At 27.6% G+C, this 15,812-nt stretch overlaps 1 protein-coding gene across 1 annotated transcript in view; it reads left to right on the top strand.

The window, feature by feature from the left end:
- Nucleotides 1–15,812, top strand: part of LOC100165084 (FMRFamide receptor) — a 150,608-nt gene that overhangs the window by 21,593 nt on the left and 113,203 nt on the right. Inside the window, exon 2 of the mRNA XM_029488353.1 lies at nucleotides 8,555–8,626. The gene's annotated coding sequence lies outside the window, so the exon portion shown is untranslated. The remainder of the gene's footprint in view (nucleotides 1–8,554; nucleotides 8,627–15,812) is intronic.

Genomic DNA, 15,812 nt, shown 5'->3' with positions numbered 1-15,812 from the left:
CGTTTCAAATTTTAGCCCAAATCACAATACATAATAATCCTATGGTAGGTAGGTAGATACATTATAATAATATATAACTGCGCACTAGATCTTTATTTTTAACGGCCTTTAAATCACCAGGTTCCAAAATATATATCACGAGTTACGTGACACCACCAAACGCACGTGTACTTGTAACAAAATGATTTGTTTTTTCATTTTAACAAAACGAGATTTTTAGCTGTTAACATTCATCTGAAAAACCACGTAAAGCAGATTTATGGAGATTTCAATAAAAAAAATAAATAAAAAACCATGACATTTGCTTATGGAAATTTTATAAAAAATAAACCGAAATAAAACAAACACTTATATTTATACAACAAAAAACAGTCATGCAGTTCAGTTACATTTTATTTGAAACAAAAAATTCGTTACATTTTACAAATATAATAGAGGGGTTTTTCTTACAACTGATGATAACAATGTAAACTATAATTTATTTTGAATTAGAAAATGTATGAGTTATACACAATATACTTATCGAACAAAAATTACATTATCTTCATATGGTATTTTATGGTAAGTTTTATATTAGGTATTTGTATTGCTCTTATAAACTGTTTTACATTTTAATTTAAATTAATCAATTAATAATTCATAAGCTGAAAATACCCACTGAATCTGGTTCATATTGATATTACCCGTAAAATAGTAGTGGTTTAGTCGATTTCATACTTAAATGTTAAAGTTTAAACATTGTTTTTCATTTTTATTTATCGAAACCCCTCATTTTAAACTCATATGGTAGTCAGTATAGGTAATTATAATTTATAAGCTAGCACCAAATTACCTACTATTATAAAGTTATATTACAAATAATACATTAACTACGTACGATTTGATTCCACGATTACATTACAATATTTAAGTAGTTGCATACCTACTAAAGAATTCTTCCTCCTGGAATGATGTGTATTATTTACCTATAACATTTAAATATTTTGAATTTTCACGTCATTGTGATTCGTGGTGTTATTATATATATAATACGATATAACAACATTTTGATATCTTAATACGTCTTATCGACTTGAATAGAAACAAAAATTATGGTGAACGTTAATCCTAAATCTAATTAATGTTAGTAAGCACATATTATTATTATTATTATTCTCTATAAATACAGGATAACCAGTTGTGATGAATAATATTAATCGAAGTTCATATTTATCGTACACATTTTTTCTCGTCGAATTTTGATTTCGAGGTTAGTATTCAGTGTTTAATACCACACAGCGCATATTTTGACAACACATATTAATGTTGACCACATGACTTCCATAATAATTGGCCATCGGGCGTATTAAGTTGATGTTTTTTTCGACATTTATTTATAGTTCATTAAATGAGTATTACGTATTTATTCCATATGTTAACTTACGAGTGGTTTGTAAATTGTCTGGTTTATTTTATTGCAAATTCTATTACGAACAATATGCAATATATTATGTTATACGCATCATTCCACATTCGAAAATGCACATTTAATTTATTCGTTTTTAATTCAACTATACATTAATTCAATATTTCTTGTTTATCTTTTCTGTAATCATTACAGTAACCGAATTGACTTCTTTTAATTTTATCAACTACCAAATATCTGTAAGTGATGTGATAAAATGAGCCACAAACGTTTATCTGCAGTCAATGTATGTTTGCTTTCTTAAAGTAGTTTAATTCTTATCAACTCCAAAAATGTTCAAGTATAAATTATTCGATATATTATGAGAAGACCAATGTATATACTATTCATGTTTATATTCAATATTATGTAAAACGTCAAGAGAAATCAAGAAAAAAAGGTTTAAAGTTGTTATAAACATTTACATATTTTTTAACGAACATAACAGTGACAGTAAAAATCTAAATTACTGTTACCTAACATTCAACAATGTATTCGTGAACTTTTTTTTATATACTATTTCTAAATTGATTTAAATTAAATTGTTGTAATTTTAAAAATATATGTTTTATTCCAAATAGTTTCGACTAAAGATAAACTGGGAACTATTTAAATTTCAAATTGCATGTGTTTCATTTAAAACTCAAAAGCTATAAATATAGCGAGAAAATGTTATAGAACTTATAAATAAAATAAGTATAACAAATAATATTTGATTAGCAGTGAACTCAAGATGAAATAAAGTAAAGAATTTAAATCTTAAATTGAACAATTGTGTTAATTAAAAGTTTTCGTTTTTTTTACATCTCTATAATAATAGTAATACTGTTTTTGCAAGATATATTTTGTTCCTCGTTATTTTTATTTATTTTTACGAGACTCCGTATAAATGGAATTATGTTAACACTGCTGTGTGTTTAATAAAATAAAGTACCCGCAATGAATCTGACTAGAGTTTTATCTCATATTCTCTTTTATTGAAAAAATAAGACGGTGTCCGACGATGTTAATATATTAGCTGGATTATTGCTATCGATAAAAACTACGTGAATACCACGTGACTATGGTATGGTTAACAGTATGTTATAGAAATGTATAATATGTGCGTGGGGCGTTATTTCTGTTGGCATAATAATAACATTTTACCTGCAAGATACGCGAAAAATAGAAAAGAAAACGAAAAACGCCAGAAGTATAATAACACACTATGTTATACGACGCACCTACCGACTTACTGTGTACATGGCGAATATATACCCTCGACGAATTTCCATTTGGCAATAGTTTCCGACCAACAAAAACCCGCCGCACCTTCCTGAAGAAAACGGTTAGCCGATATCCGTTTGCCATTCACCGGATGTAAACACGCACAGCACGCCAAATATGCCCTAATGAAGTAATCGATAGTCTATTATAATATTATAGTATAATATTATTATCACTATTATATATAATATTATTATTATATCAGCGTTGGCGCTTATGTATATAATAGCAGGTGCCCATTATACCTACGACTGCCGACGTATCGTGCGCGCGCACCCACCGAAATCCACTCGCGTAAATCTCTTTACGGTCAAAAAAGGGCTCACATCAAAATTATAATATTATTATAAATGCAAAGAGGTGTGGAGGATTTTCGACCGAGTGTACTAAGCAATGCGCGCATCCAGGATCTCTATAATATATTTTTAATTTAAATTCGCCGACGTAATAATGAGCCTGAGAGAATTACGGCGTGTGCACGACTGTGTAGCCGTCACCCCCCCCCCCAAATCTCCCCCACCGCCAACGTACCACCCCTAACCATCCCCACCGTGACACCAACCCCGTCGACCGCACAACAAACTGCGAGCAAAACGAGCGGAATAAATAAAAAAAATCCACTCAATGTTATCTGTGTCACATCGTCTTTGCGTCCCCCTCCCCCATCACCACCACCACCCCTTAAACGGGGGATGACGAAGTGGAGGAATTTTTATTTTCCCATCGCACGACCCGCCGTCGCCGAGAATCCCTAAGCCAATTAGTTCTTATCCATTTGATTTGATAGCCCGACCCGTGTGTTCAATACCAAATAGGTGTCTGAATAAAAACCAATTTGCATTGAAAAAACAGCGTATTTTTTTTTTTACCCAGTCTAAACGTTTAAGAATTCAAAGCCGTTTAAAATATCCATTATGTTATATTGTTAGAGTACCGCTACGACGCGAATAGTTGGAAATTTTCAATTTTTCAAGAGCAGTTTAAACCACGCACATCGTGATATTAAATTAAAACGTCGTCATCGAATTACGTGTCCTTACATTTTTATTCGACGGCGGTAAAAATCGATTAGAAATAAACTGCAGCATTCGATATGACGATGACGACGATGACGATTATGATAATAATAATAATAATAATAATAATAATAATAATAATAATAATGCAAAACAATAATAGTTTATGAAACAATACACGAGCCCTTCGGAAATCTAATTACTGGACGCTTCAGTGTAGTAGCACACTTACAACACAATGTATTATACCTATATCATTATGGTACGACGCGTGTTTCTCTTCTATTCAACTATCCTATAATACTAAAGATGAATGGACAATATCGAAAGCCGATTAATTGCTCACAAGCAGTTATAATTGAAATTCAATTTTATTATAATAGCACTTTGAAAGCACTGTTTCCGGACACGAAGAAATATCGCTGTTCTCACAGATTGTGTTTTTGTTTTTAAACGTTTTACTCGGATTTTCGTTCAGGCAAAGGATACCTCCATCCTTAAATTATTAGTCTACCGTTGTCGTTCATAGTTTTCTATATTATATGTACCGTTATAATATAATACTATGTAATTGAATTCGTGTCTTAAGTTTTTAAACACAAGTTTATGTATCGCCGTTGTGTTACCAGTGCATATAGTTAAGATTGTTGATGTTAAGTCATTTATACAATAGTATATAATATAACTATTTTATATTATGTATGTACATATATATTTAGGATTGTTTGTGTTAAGATTTTACAACGGTTCCTTATTCAAAGTAAATGCATACCTACTAGCCAGTATCGAAAAAATATCGATATTTGAACATTTATCATAGGTAGATTCATACTGTCCAATACTAAAAACATCGGTATTTAGTACAAAAATTTAAAAAGTGGTACCGACTTCGTCTCAATTTGTACGTCGAACAATAATTATAGTTTATTGGGTTGTATTAAAATCATAGGCGTGTTTACGGGTGGGGCCACTGAGAGGCACTGCCCCCCCCCCACCCCAAGGCAGACTGTGTCTCCAACAAAATCATGCTAGGATTAAAAAAAAAAAAAAAAGTCCTGTGGTATATATCTACCCTGCAGTACCTATAGATTTTGAATAATTGTAATTTTTTTAGTTACGCATTTATTAATTAGTGATTATATTATCATATAATATTATGTTCATCAATTCTTTGTAACTACATAACATGCAATGGTATTCTTGTGCCCATTTACCAGGTCTTGTGCTATGATATCACAGATTAAATACAATTTTATCTAACCTGTGATAATATTGTTTATCAGCTGAAAATATTCAATTACCGATTATCATTTCAAAAATGTGTTTAGATATTTTACGACTTGTTAAAATAATTTAAATTTTGTCAGAAACTCAAAATATTTATTACTGATTAGTTAATGGTTTTACAATATGTTTGTTGTTTACCTTGTATAATGAATGGGATAAAAGTATTTTTATTGTTTGACAACAGTTATACTTTTTGATCATAATTAAAAAAATATTCCTACCATTGTGAATTTTGTAACATAAAAAATGAATGTTTCTTCATGTCTAAAAAAAAAAATAGATCTCACAGTTTAAAAATTTATTGTGCCCCCTCGGCCACAAAAGTCTGGACACGCCTATGATTAAAATACATTTAGAAACCACGGGGAATTTAATGCGGTTGCAGAGTGAGCTTTCCTAAGTTGTCTTGTTATTTGTCGTAGGTACTTACGCCTTTCGTACAGCGCAGTAAACGCTGTGTGCGTACATAATAATAATATATCTCGTTTCTAAGTTCTATAATCATCCAAGTTATCATCGACGACCTGAACGGTGAAGTGTTCTTTAACCTCCCGAGGAAATACGCGCGATGACGGTTAGATGGTGAAGACGTAGTTCAATCGATCTTATTTATGATTTTATTTGTGTTTTATTGTTGTATGATAATAATTGTTTATGCGTGTACGATTTCTTGTAGTTTACGAAATCAATAAATTAGCATATTCTCGGTATTATGGTATAATGTGTGCTCACTCCCCCCCTAGAGATTATTGTAACGAATGCAATACCAAAACCATAAAATTAAATGGACAAATATAAAATATTTATATGTTTACTTAAAATTATAGATTATCTGATTTATGATATTATAATATGTGCAGTCTGTACCTATATTATACTACAATTCAGCATTTTTTTTAATGGATTCAAATTATCCTAGGTTTTTTGTTTGTTTAAATTTGAATTATACAATATATAATTTGTACCTATGTATATATTTTTGAAGTTATATATTTTAAAACAATAGAATTTTTTTCAAATAAGAATTTCTTAAACTGGCCAGATCAGAATAAAATATAAGTAGGTATGTATAACTTTCGCTCAATATTTGGGTTTTTATTTTGAATATTAAAAATAATATGTGTAGATTTAGTTAAATTTAATTCTAGGAAATATTTATTAAACCATGAATTTATGATTTCAAAAACTTCATTAGTTTTGGGTTTATAGTTTATAAATATTTTTTTACTGTAAGATAATAACAGTTTCATCTGCGAAACACTGTTTATATTTAGCACCGACATTAATACTAAGAAATCCATTGATATAATATATATATATATTATATATATAATAAATAAAATGAGCCTATAAGTACGCAGTTCATTGCGATTTGGGCATGCCGTAATTAGTTTTAGTGATTCATTATATTTATCATTAATGTTAACTGAATGTAGCCATTGTATGGTATGATCGAATAATGTCGTTTTTAATGTTAAAAATTTGTGAGAATTCAGAGTGTATGATAAAACATACGAATATTATGACTTAACATTTTAAAGTATAAAAACAGTTTCTCTTTATTTTATTAAAATCCAGTTTACTTCAAGATAATCATATCAAACAGATTTTGTTATTCAAAACGCATCACTGCCTCGTAATAATTGTAAAAATATGATATTAAATAAAACAGTTGGCAACCGACCACCTTAATATTTAAGGATGAGTGAATTTCATATTTTTTATATTTATACATTTTTCAATAACATAATGAATACAATTGTTATATTTTACAAATAAATCACATCAAATAAAAGACCCGACAATACCAATTGTTAAGGGTGTAATCTTAAGGCTGTGTTACTTAAATCAGTATTTTTTTTTAACAACGTGGAACTAGAATATTTTTTAATCACACCGACTACAATAGCTTAAAATGTATATACACATCTTGCCTATCTTCCTTTTATTATTTTCATTAAACATAAGCCATATTATATTATTACAAGAATTATTATGAAAAAATCGTGGGATGTACTGAATTTAGTGTTAAACAAAAATTCTGTTCTTAAATGTTGATTAAATAATTGACAAGTATTTACCACATCGTTATATAATTATATATTTATATCAATGTTAAATAACATCGATCTATTTTTTTACAAAATAAAATGTTACAAAATACTTAAGATTTGAGTGTCATATTGGTGGAGACTTATATGTGTTCATTGTCAATGATATAAATAAAGGATTTTCACAATCTACCTATTTGTTAAATAAATGCAAATGTGATTTACGTTTTTGGTGCACAATATAGGCTTAGAAATTGTAGAAGCATTCTGTGTATAATACTGTATATGAACAGTAAATGGGATCTGTGAAATATGTTTAGTCAAAAATGTCAAAGGAGAATAAAATCTTGAGTGTCATTTTTTCTTATCTTATGTAGGGATAAGGGGTGGGCCCTCCCACCAATAACAATATGTCTCCAGGGCATGGTCTTAAATCCAACCATTCATATACTTCGTCTTCGTTTTCATTGGGCATTACCATTTTTTATATTATGTATATAATATTACAAATACAAGTAAACTACTAAATAAATCTACAAAAGATATAGTTTTGTACGTTTTTATATAATATCATAGTTGGAATTTTCAATGCTGAAACTATAAAAATATTGATTTGTAATTTGTATGACTAAACATTATAAAAGTTAGGTACCTACATATTTAACCACACGTAGTGTAGTTATTTTCGTCAATAACCTCTTTTCTAATTCATTATTGTTTTCAAATATTATGACTGGGCATATTTTATAATATTAAATATTATTTTAATAATTCATTTATATTTCTTTGGTTTTTGGTTTAAGAATAAACTGAACATAAAAACAAAAATTTGTATTAATTTAAGTTTTCCAATTAACAAATATTTTAAAAACTTGTTGTACCTAAAGTTCTCTGCTCATTTATAATTATAAAATATTTAAAGCTAAAGCATACTACAATCAATTTATGAATAATTGTTAGGTTCAACTTTATTAAAATAATTATTATGCTAATTACACATTTTCAGACGGAAAATAAAATAGGCGGAAATAAAGTTTATCTACAATATTAAAGTTCTATAATATTAATTTTCTGTTGTAAATTGTATTTTCCGATAAAATAAAATATAATTGTTACTCTGAAAGTGAATATTGTTATATTTTAATGAAAATAATCAATAATAAAAATATGCACATCGCATAGCCTGTAACATAAATCTAATATTTTTTAAATAATTCTTATTACATTTTGAAAATAATTTGATGTTATTGCGATAAGCTAATTTTGCTCGCTGAAATTTTAATAACTCTTCGAATATCCATTATTAATTTATATAGCTTGTAATTTTACTGAAATATTTAAATAAAAATACTTCTGATTCAATATATTAAGTACATTTAAGTCATGTTGTTTGAATGATTAAATGCCTGAGGCCATATTCGCATAATATGCCATTAATTAATTTGTCATAGTGAAGTTTACTAACCGAAATGTATTTTTGTTTGTTCTAGCTTCGTGGAAGATCATGCTGGATATTTAGTTTAAACATGTCAACTACCCATTCACCAAATTGTTAATATCAGGTCAGTGTAGTATATTTTGGAATATCGTACGAGCTCATGTATTATACTTTAAACTTAATTTATTAATTTCAAGTTCTAAAGTCTAAACTAAGGCTTTTATTTTTCAATAAATACTACTAAGTGGAATCATATTATGTATGTATAAATACAGTTGATTTGTTTCTTCAATTTATTAAAATAGAAAATTCATAATATCTGTGTAATAAAATACGTGCTAGCGTAGAAAATAAAGTACACATCATGTCTATAGATGGCACGATGAATGGGGCAATTCTACTGAAATTACTTCAAGAATAATTTGGTTGAGCATATATTACTTAGAGTTAAATATTAAGTATGAATATTCCTTGACATTTTCTTCGCGATGACAAGATGGATGATTTTGAACAGTATTGCGATATTGATAAATACTGAATTAGAGTGGTTATAAGTGTATACTTAGGTATGTGCTCAAACTTTGTAATTTGTATATGGGAACCTGATAGTGAGGAACCAGTATGGATAGGGTTTGAATATTTAAGTAGTTGTGAAGCGTTCTATAGCTGACATTAATGGGAGGTAGAATTGTTGTAAGTCAAAGAAATATTGATTATAAATATTTAAGGTTAAATTTAATAATTAAACTGAACCGAAAAGTGAATGTCGTACATCGTAACAGCTCAAATTATTTGTACCTTTATAAAAATAATAATTTTGGTGGAAAGCTTGAACAAAAGAATTGACCAAAGTTTCAGAGTCTTCAATTAAGGAGATTTCTATTTTTTCCTCCTATTTTTTAATACATGTTTCACGGGTTGATATTTTGACAAAAAATGTCCAATATGTATATTTAATATTATGGTGTAACTGAAGTAATGCAATAATAAACAAAGGCATGACCCCAACATAACATTTCTAAATTAAACATTTTTTTTTTTTTTTAATTTATCATTTTTTAAAAATAATTTCCGGTAGCTGCAGTGATCATAGAAAACAATTCGTTTATTATAATAATCTATTGTACAAGTAATTACAGTGAATAGCGGACACACTCCGTTCCTGAAATTGTTCCGCTATTCGGAGGTGCCCTGTTTCAGAGGGTTCAGTTTTTAGAAAGTTTATGGTTGGTTCCCGAGAAACCGTCCGTTTTTTGGTGGTTTCCGTTAGGAGAAATTTCACTGTAAATCTTAAATGCATACAAGACAGTATTTAACAACGTCTATGTTTATTTGAGTAGTATAATATATTTAATATTTATATTGTAACACGTGGCTAATGGGAACATACGATATGATGTATTTATGGCCAACTCTAAGTTAGGGAAATTTTAAAGTTGTTAAACATCAAGAAAAAAATGTATAAGAATATAATATATTTTTGTCTGTGAGTTCTGACTATCAAAGTGTAAATATAATGTCTGAAATTAAATGATATTTTTTTCCACTATGCTTATTAGTTATTAATAATATCACTGTACAAATTAAGATTATTAGACAGTCTATATAAATAAGTTATTACTATTACTGTTTATAATAATATTAAAAATGTTTAGAAAAATTGGCTCACGCAAAAGGTCCAACGTTTACGTTATCGTAAATAATAATCAATGTACTCTCGACGAGATACCACTGAACTTGTAATTATGCGGAGAAACAACGGCGTACTACAACACTGTAAATTGGTGGTTTTTATCTCAAAAACAATTTTTTCGGTTTAGCTGAACACTACTCATAAAAGCCGTTCTCAAAATTAAGGGAATACATTTTACCTCTATTATGACAGCAACCGTTAATATTAATCAATTGTAATGCACCTTGGATGTTACTATATCCGCACTCGTTTAATGTAATGTAAATGTGTTTGAAGTCCCTTTTTCTATAAAACTGGAAAGTGGAAGCGGTTTTCTCATAACGTATTACGTACTTTCATAGATCTAAAAGATAACCACACGTGGTTCAAATGAAAAACCGTGGGTAATAACATTTAAAACCTAACGTCCTTACAGCATCAGAATATTTATGACACTTAAACTTGGATAATACTATCACTAAAATACGCCCTATAACCGTGTAGACAATTAATGATGGCAATGCAATGCCAATATTAAATTTTGGTGACTGATGCAGTATAGAAATTAAAACAGTTTAAATGTAATTAATATTGTATTAAAACATCTAGATGACATAAAAAAATAAATAATCTTAACGAAATGATATTGCGTAATAATTACGCACCTTCTAAAATTTAGGTTTAAAATGTTTTCATGCTTTTATGTGCACATGTCAATATATTTTATGTAAATAACAATTTGCAATACTGTATACATACCTAAGTCGAATACGTGATAAATTCACAGAGTTTTTTAGAAATAAAAAGGATAATTATATAAAAACTGGGTAAGTGGATGTCACTCTGCTGTACAGTAGGTTACAAGTGGGTCATTGTATAATGGATTGTATTAAACTTGAATTCAATGATATAATAATATCATTGTATAAGAAAAACGATTCAGAGCGGATATGGTTTGTCAGTCTGGATATTTTATATTATTATTATTATTTATTGTATCATGTAAGTTGAATTATTATTATAATATTATTATTTTTTTTATTTGTTTCTATGGTGATAAAAAAAAGCGTTGGAAATTAAAATCCTATTTTTAGCGGCTTTTCGTAATTTTTCGGTGGTTTTTCCCATGGCATTAAATAACTATTTATAAAATCAAAAAATGACCTAAAGTACCATCTTGATCCAATTTGCTTAAATATAAGGTACTATATGTTAAAATCAAAGCACTCCTTCTGCTAAATATATATGTTATACAGGATAAAAAAAAATAATAATAAACACCATTGTAAAACCACTATTATAGCTTCCTCGCTCCGCTCAAAATCCAAAATATATTATATTGTGAATAATTATTAAAACAAATATGAATTTACGTTTTGAGTTGATTGATAATATTTCAATAACTTGTAATATATTTATTTCAATAAATAATTCACGAAATAATTTAGCAACATAATAGTATTAGGTACATAATAATATACAATATTACAATGATACAGAAATAGCATTCATTATCTAAGCAACAATGAAAATACCAATATTAGCGTAAATGGTTTAATTGTTTATTTGATAAATTACATCGTAAGAAAATAGTTTAGGATTTTGAAACTTAATATTCAAACCGAAATGAAAAAATTTAAAATCAAATGGATATATTTCAGTGTAATTGGCTCGTTAATTTTCTGTGACGACATATTCATATATCATTTTGAACATGTGATTAATTTAACACTACTAAGTGCTTATTATAAATAAAATAAATTGGTCATGTGTACATTAGGTTTTTTTTCGTAGAAACTATAAACTTTAATATCAATTTAATTTTTTTAAATCTACAAAAAAATAACTGTTGCCAAAAATGGAGAAAGAGATTTCAATAACAAAGCGTGTTTCATAATTTCATAATGCATTACGAGATCAGATAGATTTTACTTTTCATTTAATTTCGGGGACATTAATCGCACATTATTATTTTATTGGAAATTCCTAGGTTAGAAACTATAATACGACAAAAGGGCCTGTATAGCACATATATTTTTTTTTTTTATTAGGTCTTAAGGCTTCGACGACTGAGGTCATTAGCCTGCAGGTTGGTAGGGTTGGTATAGTAGAATTGGAACGGTTGGTATGGTTGGTTAGGAACACGTGTATGTGTGGCAATTTTTTTGTGATCTACGAACCAGGGGAGTCACTCATCCGAGAACTAGTGACAGCGGCCGTTACTTACTATCATTCAAAAAGTTATTATAATATTGTATTAATAATATTTGAAATTTATATTTGTGAATGTTAAATTTCAAGAGTAAAGTTATTAAAAAACTAATATGTAAGTAGATCATACTATATGTAACTAAAAATACAAAATGTATAAATTATAATTTTTAAACTTATCGAATATACGTCTCATACAAAACCAACTATATATTGGGCTGCGCCATTTTATTTTATCCCAACAAAAGTAGTAGTTTTAACTAATAACATATGAAATAAAAGAATATTACAATATGATAAAAATACACGTGACTGAATTATAGGAATTATACCAGGAATTATATTATTCTACCTAACTACACCCTACCAACCCGACTTGAAGCATCTGCCGGATCTCATAGTAAATTTGTTTTCAATTTATTTTTTACCTCTTGTCTTAAACTGAAATTGTTTAAGGTACTTACTTACCTTTAAATATTCAACTCACAATTAGATTTGTAGTATTGTACAAAGTGATTTTTTTCCATTGATAATTCAATGTTTATTTTGATTTCTGTCTGTCAGGGACATTGATATAATAATTAACCTCCCCATTTTTTTTATTTGTCTATAATAACTTAATTTATTTTGTTAAAACGTCTGTTGATTTTTTTAATCCTATGATAAATAAACTTAAAATACGTTTGATTATTATTCGTGTATTTTTTACTATCATACACTTAGTATTCTTAGTCTGATGGACCCATGTTATAAATATACACGTTGGGTTAGTCAAAGGATAATATTATTTAGTCTAAACTTAATATTAAAATCACTACTACCTTTGATGTTATATAGGTAGCTTAATTTATAAACATATATAAAATAGGAAAATAAAAACATTAATTAAATCAATTGAACTATGAAACAAGTACATAATTTTAAAAAGGTGGAGACTGTGCACCGTTATAATAGGTGTCACGTGTGCCTGGTCATTGAGTATGCACTGTAATGCATGGTGTGTTAAATTTGAATTCAACCATTCTATACGAACAATTACTATTCTGAGCGAAGGCGGCATCCCAGACCAAATAACTATAAATATATTTTATGATATTATATATTTATACTGATATTATATATTATACTGATATAATAGTAATTTATTGCACAATTAATAATACGATAGGTCCAATTCTCTTTTGCTGAATAATCGCATTTATAATATTATTAATAATTTATCATATTATAGTACACACATTTATATCAGAGGTAAATTTTATGGTGTTTAATAAGAAAACAAATCTTTAGTTTTGAACTAATGGCCTTTGTTTCCGATGTTAATTTTTTTAGAGATCGATAAAAAAAATCTTTAGTTTATAGTATTAAGTGAAATTTTTTAATTATGACGTAATAATATATTATTTTAAATTATTTATAATAAATAAATTTACATCATAGTATAATTTTACATGGTATGCAAGACATCAATTATTAAAGTATCGTGGCAATAATTTAAAGAAAATAAACTTAAAGATCCGGTGAAATTTAACAATTTAAATAAGATGCTAAAGCTTTGATTGCAATTAAAATTTTTCAAGAAGTGTTATAAAAAACCTGTACAAAACAGGCACACAAACTACCTACCTACTTTCTCAGATGAGTACTGAGTAAATAAATGTCACAACTACTGGTTGTGCATACAATTCTTCAACCCTCCAAAATTATTTTAGGCTCAGATATCTACCAAATTACCAAAATGTATATTTATATTTGAATATTATTTAATATTGACATTTTTTTATTAAAATTTACAATCATTATTGTATTTATATATACCACTAACCAATCTCAAATATAATATGTATATTGTATATAATAAAGAAAATGTCCATACGTTTGTAAAAACATTGAAAATGCAACAATTTTTGCATTTCTTACTATTTAAAAGAACATCTCAACCGCAATTTTGTTTCTATCTTATATAATATACACGTGACATAACAAATTTACGTACCAGATACTTACTACAATTTATTCATAGTTAATATTTAAGATCTTTATCTTTTTTTCGAATTTTTAGAAGAGACTGTGTTCGGGTGATTATTTTTTTTCTTCATATTTTTGATTTAAAATGTGTTATAAATTATAATAGTATAAGTAATAATTATTTTTAAATTCATATGACCCATCTAAAATAAATATATGGAAATAATCTTCCATCCTAGCACAGTTTTTATTACCTAAAATTTCGATACCTGATAAGGAAATTAGCTCTAATATCAACTTTAATAAAACGGGGAAAGAATCCGATTCGTATAGATGCCTTGTTAGGCGTGTGCAACATAGATACAACGCACTCGCGAGTACGACGCTTTCCTTATCTATTCTCGTTATATTATAATATTATAGTGTCAATTAATCGGATACGAAATCAATATTATAATATGTCATTCGGTGGGGAACTCTATCCATTATGACCATCTACCAAATGTTAAAGACGAATTATAAACGAATGCACTTTGAGTCAGTCTTGTAAAGTACTCCATTAAAAACGTTCATATACTTTTTAAGTACTAAAATATGTATTGGTTCCTACTTTAAATACATCCTCTAAGTATATGTACTTAAATTAAATACTAATTTTAAAATACATAATATTTTTTTTAGTTTAAATATTATTTTCTATTTTAATATTAACCATGTAAAAAATAATTGAGTTTAGCTATATAATAATAATATATTTTTAAAACTGTGAATTATACCCAATCAAAAATTTAAATACCTACATTGACATAGAAAACAGAGAGTAATTTTCAGTTATACCAAATAATATGACGTGAAATTCTCCACAAAATTAGCAAAAACATCAATATTGGTTCTGCAGGTGATTAATTAAATGAAATAAATATTTTATAAACATTTGAAAGTATTTTGAAGAGCTACTTCTTTAAAGAGTTTGCATTTTTAATCGAATACTTTTTTTAACTGAGTAATTTAAATACTTTTCTAAATATGTATCTGTACTTGAAAACTTTTAAGAAGTATATTTTACAAGACTGACCATTCATAGACCACTAAAATTGTTCGTTACGAAATAAAAATGAACTATTTGCACAAAGTAAGACTACATAATATTACTATCTTACTCAATGTATTCTTGTAATTAAAGAAACCACGGCACATTTATATTAATAATTGTCACACTTTTATTGTATACGTACCACCAAAGCTGGGCAAGTTAGTCATTTTTTTCAACTATTTGAAGTTAAGTTACTTTAATAAAAAAACTAACTAAGTTAGAATATAAGTTAGTTTCTGAAATTGTCCAAATTTTTAACTTAGTTAGTTAGAAGTTAGTTTGGTGAAAATAGTAACTTCACGTTAGAGTAGAAGTTAGAAGTTAGTTTTTTATTTAGATTAAAAACCCTTTTTGTTGAAATGTAAA

Source organism: Acyrthosiphon pisum, chromosome A1 (assembly GCF_005508785.2).
Source record: "Acyrthosiphon pisum isolate AL4f chromosome A1, pea_aphid_22Mar2018_4r6ur, whole genome shotgun sequence".
In the NCBI taxonomy this organism is placed as follows: Eukaryota; Metazoa; Arthropoda; class Insecta; order Hemiptera; family Aphididae; genus Acyrthosiphon; species Acyrthosiphon pisum.
The sequence above is the reverse complement of the archived record's forward strand: the minus strand, read 5'-3'. Positions and strand labels throughout refer to the sequence as shown.